Here is a 6,077-nt window from a genome sequence, read left to right as displayed (position 1 = left end):
TGGAGGTCTATTGTTCCTGTGAGAATGTGAAAAAAAGAAGGAGATTTGAAGGTCTGTAAGGTAAGTGTTTGAAAAGTTATGAAACATACAGTTTGTCCTCTATGAGGGTGCAAGAAACTGATGTTTCACCCCTTTTCTCTCTCCCCAGGTGGATCCCTCGACATTGAATGCAGCAAGAAAGGTAAGTGCAACTGCATTTTTTGGAGTTGGGATCCCCCACCTGGCGGGGCAACAAGCACCCAACAAAAATGTAATAAATCATAATTCATAGTATCATTATTACAACAGAAAACATATATACATAATATATATGAAAACCCACCATGTGGAAGATCCCAACTACCTGTAGTGTCTACAGGTACCCCCAAGGAAGACCAAGGTAAGTTTTTTTCAACACTCCCTGATGTTTAATCAGGGCCCTTTTGGATTGTTAATATTTTTCATTTAGCCCTAGCGGGTCAATTGTTTTTAAAAGGTGTATCCAGGTCCTTTCAGCCTTCTGTCTTTGAGTTTTTGTCCACTCTTTATGGCTCTCCAGACCCTCAATCCCCATGTTGTTAACCCCATGCATTACAAAGTGCCGGTAAAGGACTGTATCCTCGTTTCCTCTCCTGACCTGATACCTGTGCTGTTTAAAACGGATCTCCATGGAGTATCTGGTTTCTCCTATGTACAGTTTCTGGCAACCGGAGCATCTGATAGCATAGACCACGTTGTAAGTTTTAAAATCAATGCTATTCCCTATAGGTACCCCCCTCCCAGAATATCTATTCCCAATATACACATCCTGTTGGAAGTGTTGTTGTTCTGTTAGGGATACCTTAGTTTTTTTATTCAGGCTCGAGTGTACCAGTTTATCTTTAAGATTTTTGTTTCTCCTGTATGCAGAGATCAATTTAAAACCACCCGGGTCTCCTGGGCCTGTCCAAAGTTGAGCCTCAGCTGGCCACCCAAATGTCCAAGAGGATGAGAGAACGTCGTGACCACAGGTATAGGGTTAGGTGTGGCAGTAATAACGAGGAAACACCCTGTGGGACCCCAATGGGACCACAGTACAGGTGAGACCCCATTTAGGCACGCGCACCTGAAACCCCACTCCGTCCCCCTGAAATGAATGAATGAGCAGGAGTCTGTTTTATAGGCTCCTCCCTTTCCACTGCCAGACCTATTGACCAATAGGAGTAGTATTAGTAACCCTCAGGGATACAGTTGTCCGAAGACTTTACTACTACCTATTGTCACATAGGATATTCTTATTGGACGTATTGTTCCTGATGATCCTATGTCCATGTCTTGTTGTCTTCTTTCCAACCTGACCCTATCGGCAAATAGGAGCCTATCAGTATTAACAACCCCCAGGGATGACATACTGTTGTCCGAAGACATTAACACTACCCATTGCCAAGGTCATCAGAATAAAAATAACTTGAGTCCAAGTCTTCATCCAACATCTTGTGTCCAAATCTTCTTCCAATATCCTGTGTTCAGAATATCCACGTCTTGTCTTCTTTCCAGCCAGACCCTATTGGCAAATAGGAGCCTATCAGTATTAACAACCCCCAGGGATGACATACTGTTGTCCGAAGACATTAACACTACCCATTGCTAAGGTCATCGAATACAAATTTGTTGTGTCCAAGTCTTCATCCAACATCTTGTGTCCAAGTCCTCCTCCAATAACCTGTGTTCAAGTCTTCATCCCACATCCCGTGTCCAAGTCTTCTTCTCATATCCTGTGTTCAGAATATCCATGTCATGTTGTCTTCTTTCCAACCAGAACCTATTGGCAAATAGGAGCCTATCAGTATTAACAACCCCCAGGGATGACATACTGTTGTCCGAAGACATTAACACTACCCATTGCTAAGGTCATCAGAATAAAAATCTCTTGTGTCCAAGTCTTCTTCCAATAACCTGTGTTCAAGTCTTCATCCAACATCCTGCGTCCAAGTCTTCTTCCAATATCCTGTGTTCAAGTCTTCATCCAACATCCTGTGTCCAAGTCTTCTTCCAATATCCTGTGTTCAAGTCTTCATCCAACATCCTGTGTCCAAGTCTTCTTCCAATATCCTGTGTTCAAGTCTTCATCCAACATCCTGTGTCCAAGTCTTCCTCCAAAATCCCGTGTCCAAGTCTTCTTCCAATATCCTGTGTACAAGTCTTCATCCAACATCATGTGTCTAAGTCTTCTGTCACTGTCTGGTCTTCTTCTTTAAGACCTAACCTTTTTTGGCAAGTAGGAGCCTATCAGCATTAACATCCCTCAGGGATGACATACTGTTGTCCGAAGACTTTAACACTACCCATTGCTAACATAAGTACAGCTGTCTTATCGTCTGTCAGTCAAGTAGAAGTGAGAAATAAATCCAAATGTGAATCTAAATTGTGGAAACACATCATCGGTAGTATACCTAGGATCATCGGGCGTTTCGGCCTTCGAAACACTAGACACCCTCCCCATAGGCAGGCCCACCAGGGTTGATCAAATCCCCAGTGTGTGTTTCCAGTCGAATTGGTGAATCAACATATAAATTTGGAAAAAGTCTGGTCCACAGAAAAACAGTCCATCCTAATGCAGTCTTGAGGTGTAACTGGGGATAATAAAGAAGATACCAACGGAATACATATACATTTATTAATGAAACAGCCACCTTGAACCAAAGCGTCTTTACAATAAAAAGTCACTTAACAATAAAACATGAATGTCAACAATAATACTTACCAACTAGAGAGGATACAATTTCTGGGGAAATTGTAGGGTGTGCTTGCTTGCGTCGGTTGCACAGGGGTCTGTATATTTTATATAAAAATGCATCGGGCCTACTTATTATTTATAAAGATTACATAGATTTAAAAGCATCTTTTTTTTGCTGCTCATATACAACTCAAAATACGAGTGAAGTGTAGAATGAAATATGATGTCTTCTCATTTCCCCTGCAAGAGGCAGCTGACAGGCTGAATCAAAACGAATACATTTGGCAGACCGGTGTACAAATGGACCTAATCTCTATGACTTAAACGTCCTTTTAAGTTGTCCCTTCTCGTGATATTTTCAGGCATTTAGACTACTCATATTGCATTCATTCATTAATAAAGAACCCCCTTTGAAGATTATTCTACGACTTTACCGGCAGAAGATAGAATCGCGATTCAAACAGTACCATCTGCTAACTGAAAATATGCCCCCAAAAACGTAAATAAGCTTGACATTTATTTAGTGATTAAGGGAATGATTATTAACGGGTCTGTAACGGTGTCTGAGGTGAACAGTGTGCCGGTGTTGGTTGTGGGTGGTGGGGCCGGGGGGGTGAAACCAGAATCCTGAGTATTGTTAAAATCAGGATCGGGAAGAATGGTAGGGTTAAAGGGCGGGTCAACATCCAGTGGGGAACTAGGAAGGATATTAAAGGTAGGGTGGGGATGGGAAGGCAGGTTTTGTCTTTGCTTCTTCTGTAGCTGTTTCAATTCTGTTGCCTTTTCCTTGGCTTTCCGCTTCCGTCCCTGCTTGTCCTGCGGCTTTTGGCCTCGGCTTTCCGCTTCCGTGGTTTCGGCCGTTCTCGGTGTGGTGACCGAGCGGCCCAGGTGGTGCACGGAGGGTCCGCGCGCCGGGGGCGTCCGATAATGCGGTCATCGCTTCTCGGCCTTTTGGCTAAGATCAAGTGAGTATCTGTTCACATCGAGCAGATATTGACCCGCCCCCGTCGATACCGGATCGCCTGATAGGGATCCGGTGACGGGGGTGGGTCGGAGCGGTCGTCTGCCTGGGGGTTTCGGCCCCGACGCCAGACGGGGACTTGTCCCCTTTTCAGAGCGTTGGGTGCTTCGGCTCCCAACGTTGCTGGTAACCAACGGGCCAGGCCGCCGGAGGGAACCAACGGTTGGACGGACGGAGGGCCGGACTTCCAGGATTTGGAATCCTCGCAAGAGGATAGGAAATCCTCGCCGAAGGGCAGCCTGGGAGAAGTGGCGAAGGGATGGTGCCTTCCCAGGGGCCGTCGCGATAGAGGGCAGAGGGCCAGTCGCTCGACTCCACTGGCGAGGACGACTGGGAGGAGAGCGCGACGGGGACTTTGGGGCGAAAGCTTCAACCCCCGCCAACCTTGGACTCCCGCTTGTAAACCCCCTAGGGGGTAATTGAAATGTGCGCCCCCTTGTGGGGCTTTTGTCCTGTACCCCCTTGTGGGGATCCTGTATGTCTTGACTGTCTTTGTTGATTGTCTTTTATTCAGAAACGGTTTTAAGAGTTGATAAATACTTCTTTTTCTTTAAAAAAAAATAAAAAAAATAATGTGTTCTTATCAGTTTAATATCTGATATGTCCTCCATGCGAGGACAACATATTAAACGGATTTTTGCAACAGGGAGTCGGAACAGGGGCTCGCTCCGTCCGCTCCGCGCATCGCCCCGGTATTGCAGCGTCTCCGGGAAGGGTGCAATCTTTCTAAGCGTGTCAAAGAGAAAAGCTAGTGAGGGAGGGAGGGAGGGGAACGTCTGAATGATTGAGGTTTGGGGGAGAGGGGTTTAGGTTAGGGCTAGGGTTTTTGGGGTGAGGGTCAAAAAACCCTCAAAAGGGGGGGGGGGGGGCCCAACAAAGCGAAACAAGCGATCCCTACAAAAAAAACGGGGTGAAAAGGGGGTGTGGGCGGAGCCCTGTCGGCCGGTGGCGTTTTCCCGCCCTTTTAGATGTATAAAAAAAAAAAGGGAGTGACTGAGTGAGTGACTGAGTGACTGAGTGAGTGACAGAGAGAGAGAGAGAGAGAGAGAGAGAGAGAGAGAGAGAGCTGGCTGACATTCAGCGGGGCCGAGGTGAAAAACTGGAAGGCAATCGGAATGAGTTTTTTATCGCCGTGTCAGTCGACACCAACACGGAGTGGACTGGCTGGAAGGCGCATACGATAAACGCGTAGGGATCTTAATGGAGAAAAAGCCATCAATGAAATGGAGAAAGTGCGGTAAGGAAAGAAAAGCCAAGCGGGCGGGCCGAGCCCCTCTGCGGCCCGTGGCGTTTCCGCGCCTTTTTTTTTCCCGAGAAGGATGCGGTTCGCCCCGGTTCTCCCCGGTTCGCCCCCGCGGACGGGTGAGTCAGGGCCAACGGAGGGGTTGGGGGTAGGCCGTTTGGGTCGTTTCAAATCGACGCTCTGGTTCCCCTTCAGCACGCACAAGCCTTTCGCCTTTTACTAAAGACTTCCGTGGAGGGGAGCGCCGACGAGTGGAACGTGGTATTTTTGGGAGGCTTTGCCCGAGGGAGGGCAGAGCCTGATGGACGTGTGACAAAAGCAGGGTGAGGTTGGCTTTGGGGTTCGGTGCGTGCCTGCGGGTAAGGCAGGTTTTGTCTTTGCTTCTTCTGTAGCTGTTTCAATTCTGTTGCCTTTTCCTTGGCTTTCCGCTTCCGTCCCTGCTTGTCCTGCCGCTTTTGGCCTCGGCTTTCCGCTTCCGTCCCTGCTTGTCCTGCCGCTTTTGGCCTCGGCTTTCCGCTTCCGTCCCTGCTTGTCCTGCCGCTTTTGGCCTCGGCTTTCCGCTTCCGTCCCTGCTTGTCCTGCGGCTTTTGGCCTCGGCTTTCCGCTTCCGTCCCTGCTTGTCCTGCCGCTTTTGGCCTCGGCTTTCCGCTTCCGTCCCTGCTTGTCCTGCCGCTTTTGGCCTCGGCTTTCCGCTTCCGTCCCTGCTTGTCCTGCCGCTTTTGGCCTCGGCTTTCCGCTTCCGTCCCTGCTTGTCCTGCCGCTTTTGGCCTCGGCTTTCCGCTTCCGTCCCTGCTTGTCCTGCCGCTTTTGGCCTCGGCTTTCCGCTTCCGTGGTTTCGGCCGTTCTCGGTGTGGTGACCGAGCGGCCCAGGTGGTGCACGGAGGGTCCGCGCGCCGGGGGCGTCCGATAATGCGGTCATCGCTTCTCGGCCTTTTGGCTAAGATCAAGTGCAGTATCGAACCATATCGATGCTAATCGAGATCTAGCCAATTAGCCCGTGAGCGATCGACCGGCCGGAGGGAGTTATCGTTTTGATTTGCCTTCTTGTCCTTATCATTTTGATTGTCTTTAATTACTTGTTTTTGATTTCTGTCTTTGTTTCCAGGTTCCCGGTGGTG

General features: G+C 48.4%; 2 non-coding genes across 2 annotated transcripts; both read left to right on the top strand.

Annotated features, from left to right (window-relative positions):
- Window positions 1-4,254: 4,254 nt before the first annotated feature.
- On the top strand, window positions 4,255-4,442 carry LOC136962727 (U2 spliceosomal RNA). Its single transcript, XR_010878942.1, has one exon. It is a non-coding gene; the product is annotated as a U2 spliceosomal RNA (small nuclear RNA).
- Window positions 4,443-5,134: 692 nt separating this feature from the next.
- Window positions 5,135-5,252, top strand: LOC136962729 (U5 spliceosomal RNA). The gene has a single exon (XR_010878943.1). It is a non-coding gene; the product is annotated as a U5 spliceosomal RNA (small nuclear RNA).
- Window positions 5,253-6,077: the final 825 nt, after the last annotated feature.

The sequence above is a fragment of the Osmerus mordax genome, chromosome 18 (genome assembly GCF_038355195.1).
Source record: "Osmerus mordax isolate fOsmMor3 chromosome 18, fOsmMor3.pri, whole genome shotgun sequence".
NCBI lineage: Eukaryota > Metazoa > Chordata > Actinopteri > Osmeriformes > Osmeridae > Osmerus > Osmerus mordax.
Note: the sequence above shows the minus strand (reverse complement) of the source record. Positions and strands in the feature narration are given on the sequence as shown.